General features: G+C 36.3%; 1 long non-coding RNA gene across 1 annotated transcript; it reads right to left on the bottom strand.

Annotated features, from left to right (window-relative positions):
* Nucleotides 1-6,979: 6,979 nt before the first annotated feature.
* On the bottom strand, nt 6,980-14,812 carry LOC125617763. The gene is made up of 4 exons (XR_007348992.1): nt 14,784-14,812; nt 13,995-14,001; nt 9,017-9,020; nt 6,980-7,381 (listed from the first exon to the last, which is right to left on the bottom strand). It is a non-coding gene; the product is annotated as an uncharacterized LOC125617763 (long non-coding RNA).
* Between the last annotated feature and the right edge of the window lie 3,452 nt (nt 14,813-18,264).

Genomic DNA, 18,264 nt, shown 5'->3' with positions numbered 1-18,264 from the left:
ATGCACAGGTACACACATGTACATTTTGCTGGCTCTGGACTCATACTGGTGTAAATTCATACCTTAGCTATACACTGTAGACAACCTTCCTCTGACTAACCTTAGGTTTCTCACATGTGAAAAGAAGGTAATATTCCTACCTCAGAGCTCTACTTTGATGATTACATAGGAAAATTAAAGCATATGTTTCAATACAGTGTAGGCACAGAGTAAATCTTCAGTAATGCTTAAGCTATTCTCATTTTCTCATTATTAACATTATTCCATATGCAACTGAGCTCATTGAAGCAAATCAGCTCCCTTGGTCCTCCATAAGGGGCACCATAACTGGGACCTAGTGGAAAGGTAGGGTCCCACAAATCCCCGGATCTATTTTTAATAACCCCTAGAGAAGTTCTTTATTTGAAGATTTTCTGGCAATGATAAAGGGATTTGTTGGCAATGACTGAATCTATACTCTATAAATAAAACTACATAAAGTTTATTATACAGTGTGAATGTCAACTCCAGCTCACCTGCTCTTCAGTGAGGAACTGATATATCTCTTAGCCAGCATAGTAGGGGCACACAAGTTGCTTAGGTCCTGAACAGAAACACTCTGGATTCTGTCTCATGCAGATTTCTACTTCTTTGCCAGACAGAATGCCTTTATCTCCTACCACCCAGTCGATGAACCTCTCTTCCTGCTTGCCCTAGTTTTCTGTCTTCCCTTCTACAATGATGGAAGACACACCTTGACAATACTCCGCTGGTGCTCCAGATCCTTCTGCCACTGATTCACCTTCTCTGAGCTTTTGTTCTGCCATCATCCTTGTCATTCCTGCATTGTTGATTCCTTGTCCCTATCATGGCACTCAATTTTCCATGGACATGCTGTAGGGTCTAATCTCCTTAAAATATAAACTTCTCCCTCAATTCTAAATCCTCCTGTATTTAATATTCCATCCCCCCTTCACAATGAAGTGAAATATCTAATGGGCTTTCCCTCCTTACCTTCCATTTATTCTTCAATCACTCAGACTTCCTTCTCTTTGAACCCAAACTGCTGCTTCTGACAGTCAACAAATTGGTACCTTGCCAAACACATGCTCACTTCATTGGTCTTCTCCTCTTTGACCTCTCAGCAGAATTCATTTTTACTTGAAGTATTTCTCCCCTTATTTCTATGACATCTCACAAACCTGGTTTTCCTTTTCTTTTATTCTCCATATTCTTTGTTGGACCTATTCTCCTTTCTGACTTTTTAATACTTGTCTTAGTCAGTCTGGGCTGCTAGAGCAAAACACCATGAGCAGGTGGCTTATATAGAAGAGAAATTTATTTCTCACAGTTTTGGAAGCTGGAAATCTGGGATCAGAGTGTCAACATGGCCAGGTTCTGCTGAAGGCCTCTTCTGGGTTGCAGACTGTCAAGGTTTTGCTGTTTCCCCAAATGGCTGAAAGGGAACAAGCGAGCTCTGGGTACTAATCCCACTCATAAGAGTTCTACCCAAATGACCAATTACTTCCCATCAGCCCCACATCCCTCTACCATCACATTGGGAGTTAGGATTTCACATGGCATTTAGAGAGGACACAAACATTCAGTTGATAACGACATTAGAGGGCTTAGTAGTTAGAGATTTTTTTGTCATCTTAAGTAATATCTCTATGTGTAATATCTTCTAGATCCAGGGAAAGAACTGCTACTTTTGAATAGACTTCCAAACTACTCTTATGTATATCACTTCCACTTGACATCTCTATATAGGTTTCCAATAAGCATTTCATATTTGACATGGTCTAAGTCAATCTTTTAGTAAAACCCCCTCTATTCTCATTCTAATCTTCCCCATCTCACTGAATAGTACCAGCATCTTTTTGTAATATAGGCTAAACCATAACTTCACCCTTGACTCCTCTCTTTCCTTCTCTGTCCCCCAAATTTAATTAAGGATGAGATCTATTTGTCATTTTTATGTATGAAATACATCTCAAAATATTCATTTATTTCTTCTATTTCAGATGCCAGCATGTCCTTTTAAGCCATCATCAGTATTTTTCATGGACAGATAACCTGGACATAAGGGGGATTAAATTACCATTCTTACATAGCAAGGAGTTCCCCATTCTTCAGCTCTAGCTTTTGAAAAGGAATTTTAATGGATAAGAAAAGCACAAAGTGTATTATATTTGCACAATTGGAAGACAGACTAGAATGGGACAGAAATGGGATTATAACTATCAGGAGCATATGGCCCAAATATACACTATACTTCTTATTTTGAAAGTTTGTAAGGATTGACTAGGAGATAATGGTAATGTGAAAAACATTAAAAATTAGAGATAATTCCATTACTTAAATATGTGTTAATCCAAAAATCACTCCAAAATGCATCAATTCTTTTTGATTTAAATATGTTAAATCTGCAAAATTTTAGAAGGATCAGAATCTTTGTGATTTCAAAGATGCTGTGGCAATAAGTGAGATTTAAAATACCCTTTGATATAAAGTATCTTTTCATGTGTGAAGTCAAAACTTAAAATAAATCTCATTTATTCTTCTCATATCCTCTTCCTCTTGCTTGCCCACATTCCCAGCTCTCATAGATTCCAACAAACAATGTTTTGAGACATTTCTATATAATCTCTTTATGATCTAAAATAACTCATAAGCACACAATTTTGTGTGTGTGGCATCAAGCAAATATATCTCTTTCCCCTTATATTCTTCTTCCATTTGTCCTATGGTTACCACATTTGGTGAGTAGGGGCCTACAATTTGTTCATTTTGCTTAGATTCCATATGCCCTACAGCACATTCCTGGTACCTAGAATGAGGCAGATGATGCCATGCAGTGATGGAAAGAATGGCGCCCCCTGGAATCCTCTCTTTGTGAACAGGTGACAGAGCTTAGTATCTGACTCTCTCTTAAGAATACAGACCACAAAGTTTCTGATGGTGATCTTCTCTAATGTTTTTTTTTTCCCAATATTTTATTTTATTTTTTTTAATTTACATATGAGAGCGGAATGCATTACAATTCTTATTACACGTATAGAGCACGATTGTTCATATCTCTGGTTGTATACAAAGTATATTCACATCAATTCATGTCTTCATACATGTACTTTGAATAAGGATGTCCATCTCATTCCACCATCATTTCTAACCCCATTCCCCCTCCTTTCCCCTCCCACCCCTCTGCCCTATCTAGAGTTCTTCTATTCCTCCCATGCTCCCCCTCTCTATCCCACTATGAATCAGCCTTCTTATATCAGAAAGAACATTCTGCATTTAGTTTTTTGGGGATTGGCTAACTTCACTTAGCAGTATCTTCTCCAACTCCATCTCTTTACCTGCAAATGCCATGATTTTATTCTCTTTTATTGATGAAAAATATTCCATTGTGTATATATGCCACTTTTTTTTATCCACTCATCCACTGAAGGGCATCTAGGTTGGTTCCACAGTTTAGCTATTGTGAATTGTGCACTATAAACTAATGTTTTAAGAGAACTAAAATCTTACTTTCATTTTGCCCCTTACCATCTTTCTTTTCCTAGCTTTTATTAACTAGTGACTTTTTCTTTCCTGTCCTATAGCTTTCAAAGAGGACTTAATAGATTTTTTCAACTATTCCATTAAGTATCTATCTTATAATCAAAATAATAATGCTGCACTTTTCCATAGCAAGGGCTTCCTGCAGTGTTGTTAAACACATTTTTTTTTGGTTGGCTCTCTAAAGTCTTTCTTTGAATTCCCCCTTGTCCTAGTGTCATTCAGTCTCAGCATATTTTCGCTTATGTTCCTCTCCTATTCTAAGTCTCCATTGCTGTTGTAGCTTCTATATTTTTGCCACTGTTAACACATCATATCTCAGCTATTCCTTTTCTGACCTTTATTTTCTGATATTCTTTAGTCTTCAATTATTCAGAAGAATCACAAAAATTGCAGAATTTCTGACTTCCCCCTTATATGTTCTCTGAAGTTGAATCCACTTTCTTTCACTCATTCTGAAGCTTACAGAAAATCCATTATTAACAGGGATTTTAATTATCTCTAATATACCTCTTGCGTTCGATCCCACTGAGTTTCTCATCAGTGCTGCCTAGTGGAACAACTCTTCTGAGTCCCCTGTGCCCAACCTTGACTGCGATTCTTCCCTTGGAGGCATCACCAGCAGCCTCCCAGCCTCTTAGAGACTGTATGGGTTCTTTCACACCTATTCCTAAGCTCCATCCTGAGCTAGGGCATTAAATACAAAACAGATACACCAATAATATCTATTTGCTTTCCTCTTCCAACCTTTTCTTTTGTTTCTCATTTCTGCACTAATTCTGCTTCTCAGTAAAGCCCAGCTCTTTCAAAGCCCATATTTTCAGGTGACCTCGACACTGACCATGGACTTGGTCTGAGTTCAGAAACATCAACGAGAAGTGGATCCAGGTAAACACAGAATGGCTGGCTTCCACTGTGACCCCCTGGGAAGCCATCTCTCCTTCTCCACAAGGGATACAGTCTGAGCACACATTCCACTGTTCTGTCCCTTGACTCCTCCAATACCTGGACTACCTGAGTTCTTGGCCTTAGATTGAAAAATGAAGGCGTTAAAAATTGTTTTAGGAATTCTGGACTATTTAATTAAATCTGCTTTCTTTTTGTCACTATTTGTTCTTCCTTTGCACCTCATTCCAGGGGTATCATGCTGCCTCACCTAAATTTAGTTTCTACTAAATTTAGTTTTTGAGTCTTTTATTATCTTCCCACCCAGGTAATAGAAGACCCACAAACTAAATTTAGTAGAAACTCTATTTGAGCTATGTTGGTTCTAGCACATGTAATTACTCCTAACCTGGAAAGGGGTCTGCTGTAATCCAGTTGGGTATGGCATTGCAGTCAAAGAAACAGCCAAACAAACAAAATTAAATACAAATTACTTTTAATCTTCACTCACCTTTTAGGAAATCCCAAAAGACACAGCAGAATACCTTTAAAATCCTTTTTAGCTCTCACTACCACCCTCAATACTTCCCACACAGGCAGAGATCCTCACAAAATCTCAACTCATGTGGTTCTTTTCTCTTTCTATTCTGCCTTTTTCATGTCAATAAATAAAAGTCACTGCTTCTTTACTTCATCAGTGCAGCAACTTGAGTCTACACACTGCTTTCCAATTTCCCTTCCTGGGGGTTCATATTGTGGCCTCATCCACACCATGAAGTCAAATTCTCCATTCTTGAAACATCCCATTTACAAAAGAAAAGGGTATCATCTGCTTCTCTCCCGACAATCAGCACATCATCCAACCCATATAAGGAAACTGATCCAACCTTGGAGAACAGAATCCTCTCTCCTCTGTGGAGCACATCAGAATGAAGGAATGTGAATATGACCAATCTATACTATCATTTTGTTTTTAAATGTTCAGATTCATACTATTTGATTATATTCCTGTACCAAAAAAAGAAAAAGAAAGAAAGGAAGGAAGGAAGGAAGGAAGGAAGGAAGGAAGGAAGGAAGGAAGGAAGGGAGGGAGGGATACTGGGCGATATTTTTTACCTCCATGACATGGTAATTTAACCTTTCTACATAAAGGTCTAGAATAAATCAATACCAATATCAAGTCTGGTGTATACAGAACACTTCTGGAATGCAGTGCAAAAAGAGTACTGGCTTAAGAGAAACTGTACCTCTGCACTATCACTGTGGCAGTGACATTTAACAAGTAACCTGCTTAGATTGGGTTTCCAGCAAACACACCCTAATTCAAATATTTCACTACAATTAGTTGACTTGGAAGGTGATCCCCAGTAGCTGAGTGGAAAAATAAAACAAAAAGTTTAAAAAGTTAATATCAAATGTATATATGAATAAAGTTCTCACTGTAGGAAACTAGAGCTTAATCCTTCTGGAAAACTCTGAGAAATAAAAGATATGTCCCAAAGTTATCTTACTCCAAATTAGAAAACTGAAGTATTTGAACAGTATCTTCTATCAAACATTGGTCAAGAGCTTTTGGGGTGGGGGAATTAATTCCAGCCTGCATTTAGAACAGGCTGAGAAGGATCTGTTGATCTGAATAAGCTTTTAGTCAAAGACTCACACATTAGGAAGAAGCAAGAGGATACAAGGAAATAGTAAAAACCCAAGGCTCCAGGGGTAGGGCACTTCTAGGGTCTTGTTACCTTCTCTCCTTGAACAACCAGAATTCAAGCATACCCCATGTGAAGGTCACTGTATGTGAAGAAACAGCCATAATTTGTATCTAAAATGTACCCCCCCGAAGGTCTGTGTGTTGAAAGTCAACCTGGTTCCCAGCTTGGCACTATTAGGAGATAGTGAGACATTTGAGAGATAGGTCCTAGGAGGAGGCAAAATCGTTGAGGGTATGCTCTTGATGAGGATTGTAGAACTACAGTCTCTTCTTTCTCTCTTTTAATTTTTGGCCATAAAGAAAGCAATTTCCTCTGCCATGCAAACCCAAAGCAACAGGGCCAATTGATCATGGACTCTGGAACTTCTGAAACCATGAGCCAAAATAAAACTTTGCTCTTTACAAGTTGATTCTTTCAAGTCTTTATTATAGTAATGGAAAGTTGACTAACATAGGAACCAAGACTTCTAATCCAACAAGATTTAAATTAGTAGATATAGGAGACATGAATTCTCTAATTAGACTGGTTAGGTGGGCCATTACTGCTTCTACTCCTTGATTCCTTTCTACCTATCAGAAAACATAGCACCATATCATGCTAATGAATTTAATGTTGACAGCACCTCTCGAAAGCATAGACCCACCCCATCAGAGCTGAATTCCCCAGTTGGTTTCTTAGCTTTAAGAAAAAAAATTACATGCATCAGGTCAGCAGCTTCTGGTGAAAGATCCACAGATCCCAAACCCGGAAAGGACCACGCGAGAGAGACACTGGCTGCAAAAGCAAGAGGCAAGTTTATTGATACACAGGCGCCTGCGGGTGCTCAGCAACACCCCAGCCGGAGCTTAGGTGAACTGGCACACCGGGCTTTGGGGTACAGATCTTTTATAGGGAGCAGGGGGTTAGTTTCTAGCTTAGCCCAGCAACAGCTATTCTATTGGTTCCTCTGAATCCAGCCTCTTGGTCACCCGGGGGGCAAACTTGTTTTTTCCACTTTATGTTCTCGGAAAAACCATAAAATTGCACCCTGTCCTTTTAGTTCCTGTTTTTACCATGTTTGCTTAAGTTTGGCCCTTCCGGGGTTATCTCTATGGAACATCTTGTGGTAACATTATGCGAGACTTGAAGTGCTACGTGCAGCTGGTGGGGTTTTGACATGGGGGTTGTGTAAGGGAACATCTTGCAGCTTCAGGGCACAGGGGTTAGTTTTCCTAATGTTGGGCCTGGGGTCTTGAGGTCCTTCACTGGGAGCTTCATAATGATAGCACTAACAGGTCCTATGTCACTTGTCCACTATTGGACTTCTTTTCCTTATAAGTGGCTCCCTTGGTTCAAGCAATGTTGTGTGGAATTCCATTAGGAGAAATCAGGTACTTTATGGGTTTTGGATTTTGACACTAGAAAGGTAAATGGTCACATGTACTGGCAATTTGAATGCAAGCTAGCATGCATGGAAATGACCAGTGCTAAAAGTCATTAATAGTACCTGCTATACTTCACGAATCTCAGTTTTCCTCATCTATAAATTGGACCCAATAATAATGTATCTCAAAGAATTTGTATCAGAACTTGCTTTTCAAATATTATGGAAATGTTAGTTATAAATGTTTTTCTTTAATAGAAGCTACAAAAAAATTCACCCCCTCCTCCAGAAAATGAGAAACCTATTTTGAATATTCTTATATAATCCATTTCATATTTAGATACTTTTTGTTAATATGTTAATATTTTATCTTTAAATTCAAGATTAAAAAATTAACAACTAAAAAGAAAAGCTATCTTAACTTATAAATTAAAAACAGAAAATCGATGTTGAATATTTTTCTAAAAAATTTATTACTATTAAAAACATGCAAAATAAGAATAATTACTTTTTAAATAAAATGTAATTAAATACTTGGGCAGTTTGTTGAGGGAGGAGAAGGTCAAATATTGACTATGTCTGATTGGCATTTTTATTTTATTTTATTTTATTTTTTAAATACATGACAATAGTGGAATGCATTACACTCATTATTACCCATATACAGCACAATTTTTCATAACTCTGTATATAAAGTATGTTCAAGCCAAATTATGCCATTATACATATACTCTTTTTTTGTATTACAATTCTTACTACACATATATACCACAATTTGTCATATCTCTGTATGTAAGGTATGTTGACACCAAATTCAAATCTTCATACATGTATTTTGTATAATGATGACAGCAAGTGACTAGGCAAGTGCTCTACCACAGAGCTACAACCCCAGCCCCTGATTGGCATTTTTGATCTAATATATGAACCAAAAGAATTCATTTGTTTTAGAAATGTGACTGTTGATTGATAACTGATTTCTAAGATTAAGAAAAATAGTCCTTAGAGTAGATTTTAAAACACTATTTAAAAACTCTGAATTAAGTGTCATGCCTCAATGGTATTTTCTTCTTGTGAGGATCAGGTCAAATTATTTTTTATTCAGTAAGTACCCATTTTTGCCAAAATCTACTTTTTATTCAGTTGTATTAATTTTTGTAGATATTGTAAGGAGAAAATGATGACATAACCTGGGGAGCAAGAGGTCACATTCTGAAAGGCAAGACCAATCCATTAGAAAGTAAAGGTCTGCCAGGAACCAAAATAAGGCACTTCTAGGAATATGAAGAAACAGAAAGGGAGTTCAACTGCACTGGGAGCATTTTCATATGAAGAACTTGTTTTATAAGAGAACAAATCAAACCTGGCTGGTCTAAACAGTAATGTTCACACATGAAATAATCCTGGGTAGAGAAAGTGTGTTAATTGCTTTTGTCAGATCAGGTATCAACAATATCTTTGAAAATATTGTTATTTTCCAACAGAGAATGTTTACGTTTCCATAAATACTATCTACTTCCCTTTCTTTTTCATTTGTTATTATGGTTAATTATAATTGCTTTAACTAAAATATATAGCTTGTTATGAGTCAATGTTAACAGCAACCTTTATGATGGCACTGTAAAATTTATATGCATTTTCCTGAAGCTGCTTAGTTATCCACCCATAACTAAGAATTGTAGTATATTTTCTCTCCCAATCCCAGTAACATCAGAAGGGTGAGCACAAAATCTTGGCTGCATCTGAAAAGCCTAGTTTGAAACACCTCAAACCTCAAAGCAATAAGAAAAATAATGGGCAAAATCACACTGGTAAAAAGACGTGGTGAGATCCTTCACGTCCTTTACAGAGGGCAAAAGATGAAAATTAAAAAGTCATTATTGACCACAAATACCTGTCACAAGGTATAGGGCTTGACAAATCAGGACTTATGACTATATCAACATCCAAGATTAATGTTCTCTTTTGTTCACATGGAGAACCTTAGACATGATTAAAGGTCTATTTCTCAACCACATCCCCTCTTGTACTCTTCCCATAAACCAAGAAATGTTTTCTTTTTCATCAGAGATGTCTATACCATATTCTCATCCCCACAAATTTAATATTATAAAGAAGACTGATTTTATCTCAATATATACACACAAACTATGCACACACATACCCCTATATAGCTTATATGTAGAATAAGTATTTAATCTTAATGTCTTGACTACTTATGCTATTCTTCTACCAGCATAGAGTATGTTCTTGTATGTATCCAGATGCAATCTAGAAAGTAGTGTTCTAGAGCAAATGATATTTTGAACAATACCTGGAGGAAAGTTTATTCTTTTTCACATCAACCCCTTAGAAGACAGTGTGTTCAGTGAAATAATACAGGAACAGAACTAAAATACCTCGTGATCTCACTCATGTGTGGAATCTTCTATCCCTTAGAAGTGGAGCATAAAATTTGCATCCTGATGGGACCCTGTAACTAATTCCTCTTGAAAGAAGTATATAGAGAATGGATGTATTTCATTCTTCTCCAGAAATAAGCAGCAGCAAGTGTGCTTTCTCCACACTCTCTTCTCTTTTCCAGTAGCTGGTTTCAGAGGACTGTTGTCTTAGAGTATAGGGAAACTCAATGGGATAAACACTAAACATGAACCTGAAGATTCATTATTACAACTTTTATTTGTTTCTTTTTATCTCATCCTATTTGTAATGTATCCTTAAATTAGTTTTTAATGTACTTCATATATTAGTAAAATAGTACATGCATGTAATTTGTAAGCAAATATGCATATGTCAATGGTAAATTCTCAAATACTTTTGCCAATAGAGCTGAGTAATCAAAGAAGATTTTAAAACATTGCACTAGACCAAATACCTGCGTCCTTCACAGGGCCCTGCACATGACTGTCTCTCAATAAACACTTATAAACACTAGGTAAATGAATAATAAACAAATCCAATTTACTGTATTTAATTAGTCGGAATTATATGTAAGAGTAACTAAAGCTGTATTTGTAAAAATAAATTATTCTAGGTTTGCTTTGAGAGACAAAAATCAATTCATAAATAATAGCATCTATTTGCATATAAACAATGTTATAAAGTGTTCTAAAATGATGTTGTCTTTTTCCACAAAGGTTAAATGCTCCCCACTATCTTCTTTAAGCTATTCATCAATTCAGTTAAAACTTTCTTCAAGATAATGCAAGACGAAATGTCAGCCTTGGCAAATGATCACAAATTTCAAATTAAGTAGAATCTGAATTAATAAGGTCTTATCTTCAAACCAACAAAAATCACTTATCATGTTCAAGGTCACCACTTCCATTTCTTAATGATAAATTTGACTTCTAAGTAACTGTTTTCAGTAGTGATTCTTGGAGCTCTATGGTACATTCACATCTTGGGAAACATTAAAATAATTATTGTTAATAAAAATTCACATCTTCACAATAATTGACAACATATTTTATAATTTTTCAAATTACATAGTTGCTTTACTATTTCCTTTGCAATAGCCTTTATAGACCTACTAAAACCATGAAGCCTTTTTCCTGTTTTTCATGCTATTTTTATGTATAATAATATTTTATTTAAACCAATTTCAATTTTCTGCTCATTTCCTTTTTTTTTCTTTTCCCCTTTCTCTGTAAGCTATAAGAACACATATTCCTCCTGTGACCATCCTATTAGAACAAGGTGACAGGAAGTTTAGCAGGACCTCCATTTCTGATATCCCCCAGTTTTTTTGCAATTAAAGCAGAAGAACAAGTTAAGAAATGGAGTACATAACTGGTAACAGATGCTAACTTTCACTCACAATTACTAGTAAGATTTCTTCTCGTTTGTTTATTCATTCAATAGTCAGCATTCAATATAATCTTTATATCAAATGTTCTAAATTCAGGAACAAACACACAGACTTAGATTATGCCATCATTGAGTTCCCAAACAGATATATAAGTCTATCCTTACAAAATGCCCTAAGTGCTAAAAATCTAAACAATAGGTATTACAGTAACATTCAGTCTCACACTGCTGATTTAAGAAACACTACTTACCAAGGTAGAGAATTTTTTTTTTTAATTCCATTCTGGATTTGTAAAATAGATCAGAATTAGCTGAGAATTTCCTGGTTAAAATTCAAACACTGTTATGCTAACTCATTCCCAGGATTGTAAACCATGTCAGGCCTTGTTTTTCCTACCTCTTTTTATCTCAGTATTCTTGAATCTTTCATGGTGATTCTATATATGAAAGTTATGAAGGTGGGGCATGGTGGTTAGAGGATGTCAGAACATAATTTTTTTTATTATTTACATGTGTAAATAACAAAATGTTTACGACTATAAATAAACATTTTGGAACATTAAGATAAAACCAGGAAAAAAAAAACACAAAAGTAGCTAAAAGTGCTGACAATAACAGTCACAAAATAGCTTTTGCACTCCACTAATGTGTGTGTGTGAAAGAGAGAGAGACACTAAACTAATATATATGATAAACATTTATATGGAATATAATCTCAATCTCTCTCTCTCTCTCTCTCTCTCTCTCTCTCTCTCAGGAATCAGGATAGTTCAAACTGAAATGAATAATGAATATCCTTTCCTAAGCACAACCAAGTTGTGATAGCCAACAAAATCCAACATACTCCTAATGCACACGTATTATAGGCCAAAATAACATTTTCCGTTGTGTGTACCAATTTATTTAACATCATCTAAGGAATAGTTTCTCATCAGTTCCTGCTGAGGAATATACTAATTATCTTTTTTTCTGAGTTTCCAGCACAATTATCAATTTAAATCTAGAGAACAAATAAGAACACAGTTTAATTATTATCATTAGTTCAGAAAATGTCATGTATAGTAATTCACCAGGAGAGGAAGCTCAGAAGGAGGACATTCCATGTGGAATAGCAGCATTATGTATGAGACCCTTTTCTCTCTTCTTTCTGCTTTTGTTGCCTTTTTCTTTTTAATGGACCTGCTTTGTGTTACCATTATTATTATGGGGTTTCTTTTACCCAACACGTAGGAAAGCCGAATATATACTCATATAAAAACACAGGGATAGCAATAAATTATTTCTACACCTAACTTTCCCAAGGTGAAGTTAGTGGAACACATTTACATGCATTTTTATTATAATGATTATTTGCTGGTCAAATTAGATTAAGTGTATGCTGTTTTGTCATTTTTCTAGTTAGATCTTAATTTTTCTAATTCAATTCTGTGACGACTTAAATATCATTTATGCAAGTATCTACAAATGTCTGAACTTTAGAGTTTGAGGACTCTTTCATTTCCTCCATTATGTATTGTCTATTCTTATCTGTCATTTTTTATGCTTATTATTTATCTTTTAATTATAATATTGAAAAATACTCTTAAATGTTGAGTATTTTAATTCCTCATTATATATTCTGTATATCATTATAGATTTTTCATAATTAAGGACTAAAATAATTTTAGTTTTGTTTATCCTAAATTTTAGTATTATACTTATCTCTACCTCTGTGAGATGAAAAGGCCATATATTTTATTCCTTTTTTTAAAAACAAAGAAAAAGCAATTATTATTTTTTCCATTGAGTTTTAAGCAAGCTTCCAGAATAATTAACCATTTGCAAACCACTGAGTATACTGCTACTGTATTCAGAGTTCCTGAATCTACATTAATGATAAATAAATCGAGACACACCTAGAAGATACTCAAATCTTGGTTCTAAACAACAGCAATAAAGCAAATATCATAATAAAACATGTCAAAAAAATCTTTTTGTTTCCCAATATATAAAATTGTCATTTTTACATTAAACTGCATTAAGAATGCAGTGGCATTGTTTCTAAAAACAACTGTATATATACTTTAAAAATACTTTACTCCTAAAAATGCTAGCAATCAAATGAATTTTCAACAGGTTGGAATCTTTTTGTGTGGAGGGTCTTTTCTCAGTGATGGTGGCTGCTGACTGATCAGGGTAGTGGTTGCAGAAGGTTAGAGTGGTTGTAGCCATTTCTTAAAATAAGACAACACTGAAGTTTGCCACACTAATTGACGCTTCTTGCTTCAATATGAAAACATGTAATCTATGATACTGTTTGACCCACAGTGAATTTCTTTTGAAATTAGAGTTGATCACCTCAAACTTTGCCATTACTTTATCAACTAAGCTTATGTAATATTGCAAATCCTTTGTTGTCATTTCAACTGTTTATGATAACTTCTACAGTAGTATATTAAAAGCCAAGAAACCACTTTCTTTGCTCATCCATTAGAGGTAACTCCTCATCCATTAAAGATTTATCATGAGATGGTAGAAATTCAGTCAGGTTTTCGGGTTCTACTTCTAATTGAAAACGTGTGTTTTTAAGATTTATTAGTGCATTATAGTTATTTCTAATATTGGGTTCATTTTGACATCATCATACATTCATGGAAACAAAATTTGTTCTACTTCAGTTTCACTGCTTCCCCTTTCTTTCTCACCTCCTTTCTCCTCCATTCCCCTTTCTTTACTGACCTCCTTCCGTTTATTTATTGCTTTTTAAAATTGGTGCTTTATAGATGTAAATAAAGGTGGAATTTACTGTGGTATATTTATGTGTGTACATAACACAACTTGGTCATTTTCATTCCATATTTTCTCCCTTCTCCCACCCTCCCTCCTTGCCCTGAATCCTCTTCCTCTATTCCACCAATTTTCCTCCTATTTTCATGAGATTCCCCTGCCCTTTTTTCCCTATTGTGCTCTAGCTTCCACATATGAGAAAACATTCATCTCTTGACTTTTTTGAGTCTTGTTTATTTCACTATGATGTTCTCCACTTCCATTCATTTACTGGCAAATGCCATAGTTTCATTCTTCTTAAAAGCTGAGTAAAACTCCCTTGTATATATATACCACATTTTCTTAATCCAGTCATCTGAGCTGATTCCATAATTTAGCTATTGTGAATTGCACTGCTATGAACACTGATGTGGCTATGTCACTAAAGTATGCTAATTTTAGTTCTTTTGGGTCAATACCAAGGAGTAGGATAGCTGGGTCCTATGGTAGTTCTATTTCTAGTCTTCTGAGGAATCTCCACATTGCTAAAGTGGTCATACTAATTTGCAGTCCCACCAATAATGCATTAGTATACCTTTTCCCCCAAAACCTCTCCACAATTTATTATTTTTATTCTTGAATGATTGCATCATGCTTAATGAATTAGCCACATCTTCTGAATAACTTGCTGCAGCTTCTATATCAGCACTTGCTGCTTCACCTTGCACTTTTATATTATAGAAATGGCTTCTTTCTTTAAACCTCACAAATCTCTGTTAGCTTCAAATTTTTGTTCTGAAGCTTCCTCATCTCTTTTGGCCTTCGTAAATTCGAAGAAATTGGGGCCTTTCTCTGGATTAGGCTTTGGCTCTTGGAAACATTGTGGTTGTTTTATTCTTTCATCAAGACAACTAAAATATCATATCAGCAATAAGGCTATTTTACTTTCTTATCATCTGTGTGTTCACTGGAGTAACACTTTTAATTTCCTTCAATAACTCGTCCTTTGCATTCACATCTTGGCTAACCTTTTGGTGCAAGAGACCTGGCTTTCTGCCTAACTTGGATTTGACATGCTTTCATTGCTAAGCTTAATTATTTCTAGTTTGTATTTAAAGTGACAGATGTGCAAATCTCCCTTCCAGTTGAATAGTTAGGGGCCTGTACAGTTATTAATTGGCATAATTTCAGTATTATTGTGTCTCAGGAAATAAGAGCACCAAGGAGAGGGGAGAGATGGACAAATGGCTGGTCAGTTAGAACACATACACATTTATTACTTAAGTGCACCATCTTATTTTGGCATTGTTTGTCGTGCTCCAAGATGATTACAATTTAACATCAAAGATCACTGATCACAGAGCATCATAACAGATATTATAATAATAATAATGCAATTTTAAATATTGTGATGATTATCTAAATGTGACACAGAGACATAAGTGAGAAAATACTATTGGAAAATGACACTGATAGACTTGCTCAAAACAGGGCTGGGACAAAACTTCAACAGGTAAATAATGCAGTATCTTTGAAGTGCAATAAAGTGAAATGCAAAAGAAATGAAATGAAAACAGACAAAAAACTAAGTGCAACTTCCAAATATATCACTCTATAGTCCAGCGAAGTGCATCATGGACCTGAGTTTCAATATGGGCTCCTATGGTTTCCTCAGAAAGGACACTGACTAAGCGTTAGGCCAAGACCTAAGGGTGATATTTCTTCTGAGATAGATGAATCCATGAGGTTAACTGGAATAGTCCTCCCTAGTTATCTTACCTTGTCCCTCATCCTTCTCCCTGGGGATGTCCTGCAACTGACTAGGAGGGCTGCACATTCTATCTGAGCTAAGTTCTAGTCCATTTCAACAAAAAGGAAATTTTTTCCCATCAGATGAGGAACATACAGTGAAAAAGAATAGGTGGAAGAATAGGAAAGCTAGTATTTTCCTGATCATGTATTATTAAGTGATCAGATAGATTACTACATCGGAGTCCATGCACTTTTTCTTAAAATTTAAAAAATATATTTATTATAGAAGAGTTCAAATATATACAAAAATATTAAGAAATCTTAAGATTAAAAACCACCAATAATATCAGTATAATATATATAATTAGAAATATTTGTGTAACAAAGTGTTAAATATATGACAAAGTGAAAGCTGCCACTGAAAGAATATTCATCACGAGAGAGGGACTTGAGAGCAGGACTGAATGCTCTGAGCTGATTCATCAGTTTTTGACAATGTGGAAAACCCTCAGGACTAAGTTATGTTAGATGTGTTATGGGGAATGGGGCTCTGAATGAACACTCTTAAGACCCTAATAGGCAAACTGGTGTTAAAATTTTTGCATTGAGGAAAACAAAATAAAGGACTTCCTTTTCTTACATCCTGAGGAGCCACAGCACTGGGCAGGAATGTGCAGTGGCAGAGGGGACAGTGAACAGAACAAGAAGATAAGCCCAAACCTAGAGTTTCTGCATCAATGCAATATTGTGAATTAACTAAATAAATTGCCCCCCAAATGGAGTTTCATGTAGGTGAAGAGTTAAATATATGAAAAACATCTTGTATTAGTGTAGAGTAGAATTATTTTTCATTAAGTACTGCTAGGCCAATTGCTTAGTGCCTCATCAGATTCATCTTTTATACCTCTCTGATACAGAAATGGTAACTCCTGGAAGGAATTTCTCCATAGATTAACTTTGAAAATGCAATTAACAATACCCTTTTATGTGCTCTATAGTACATTTCATCAGGCTGCTTCCTGCCACACCCTTCAACATAAGCTGATGTCATTGTGCCAAAGTGAAAGTTGGTACCAAGTCTTGGGGAAAATGGAGCATTAAAATTCAGTTCACCCAGGAAGCTCCCTGTTGTACTGATTCCATCCAGAAACAGTATATACAAAAGAGGATGAACACCTTTTTTTCCCCTCTTTTTTATTGGTTCCTTTTTTAGTTATACATGACAGTAGAGTCTACTTTCATGTATTTATACAAGCTTGGAGTATATCATATTCTAATTAAGATCCCATTCTTGTGGATGTACATGATGGTGGGATTCACTGTGATATATTCATGTAAGTACACAGAAAAGTTGTGTCAGATTCTTTCCACTGCTTTTCCTAACCCTATCCCTTTCCCTTTCCTTCATTCCCCTTTGACTAGTCCTCAGAACTATTCTACCCGACCCTTATTGTGGGTTAGCTTCCACATATCAGAGAAAACATTTGGCCTTTGTTTTGGGGGTGAATTGGCTTATTTCGCTTAGCAGGATAGTCTCCAGATCCATCCATGTTCCAGCAAATGTCATAATTTCATTCTTCTTTAAGGCTGAGTAATATTGCATTATGTAGAGATATACAATACAATTTCTTTATCCATTCATCAGTTGAAGGCACATAGATTGGTTCCATAGCTTAGCTATTGTGCATTGAGCTGCTATAAACATTGATGTGACTACATCACTGTAGTATGCTGATTTTAAATCCTTTGAGTATATATCAAAGAGTGAGATAACTGGGTCAAATGGTGGTTCCAATCCAAGTTTTCTGAGGAATCTCCATACTGCTTTCCATATTGGCTGTACAATTTGCAGTCCCGGGATTTGGAAGATGGCGGCGAGGGGAGTGCATTACCCCCGTGTGCTGCTTCACTGTGTGGGAGTATGACAAGTCAGGACGGCTAAAGGATATCTTGTTAGGAATTTCCAGCAATAGTGGGGTGCTCCGGAACCTGGAGGAAGGATTTCCATCGCACGAGGATCGGCTACGGGGACTCAAACGCGAGAGGTTTGTCGCACGGAGGGTAACTGCTTATTCAGCAAATCGCCCCGCGGCTAGAGTCTGCAGTGTGCGCTGGGATAGAGACGCAGGGTTACAGCGCTGCAGTTTCTGCCAGCCGCGCAAGCACCGTACTCAGGGCTGAATTCTGGGTTCCAGACGGGGTAAGGAAGCGGTCCTGCTCGGTTCTACACACCGGTCAGTCCACAGAGGAGGCCAGCAGCCACCATCTTGGTAAACTGACGTCACGTCCCCTGTTTTCGACTGACCGCAACTCATTCAGCCATAGATCAGGTAATTCCAGGCTACAATTCGCCTGTGGCTTGCAAACAGATTGCTAGGGTTCTGCGCCTGGGTGCTTCTAAGAACCTGAGCCTATCGGAGCGAACGCCGAGCGCGGGGCGCCCGAGTTCCGGCTCCC

Source organism: Marmota marmota, unplaced genomic scaffold (genome assembly GCF_001458135.2).
Source record: "Marmota marmota marmota unplaced genomic scaffold, marMar, whole genome shotgun sequence".
NCBI classification, from domain to species: Eukaryota; Metazoa; Chordata; class Mammalia; order Rodentia; family Sciuridae; genus Marmota; species Marmota marmota.
Note: the sequence above shows the minus strand (reverse complement) of the source record. Positions and strands in the feature narration are given on the sequence as shown.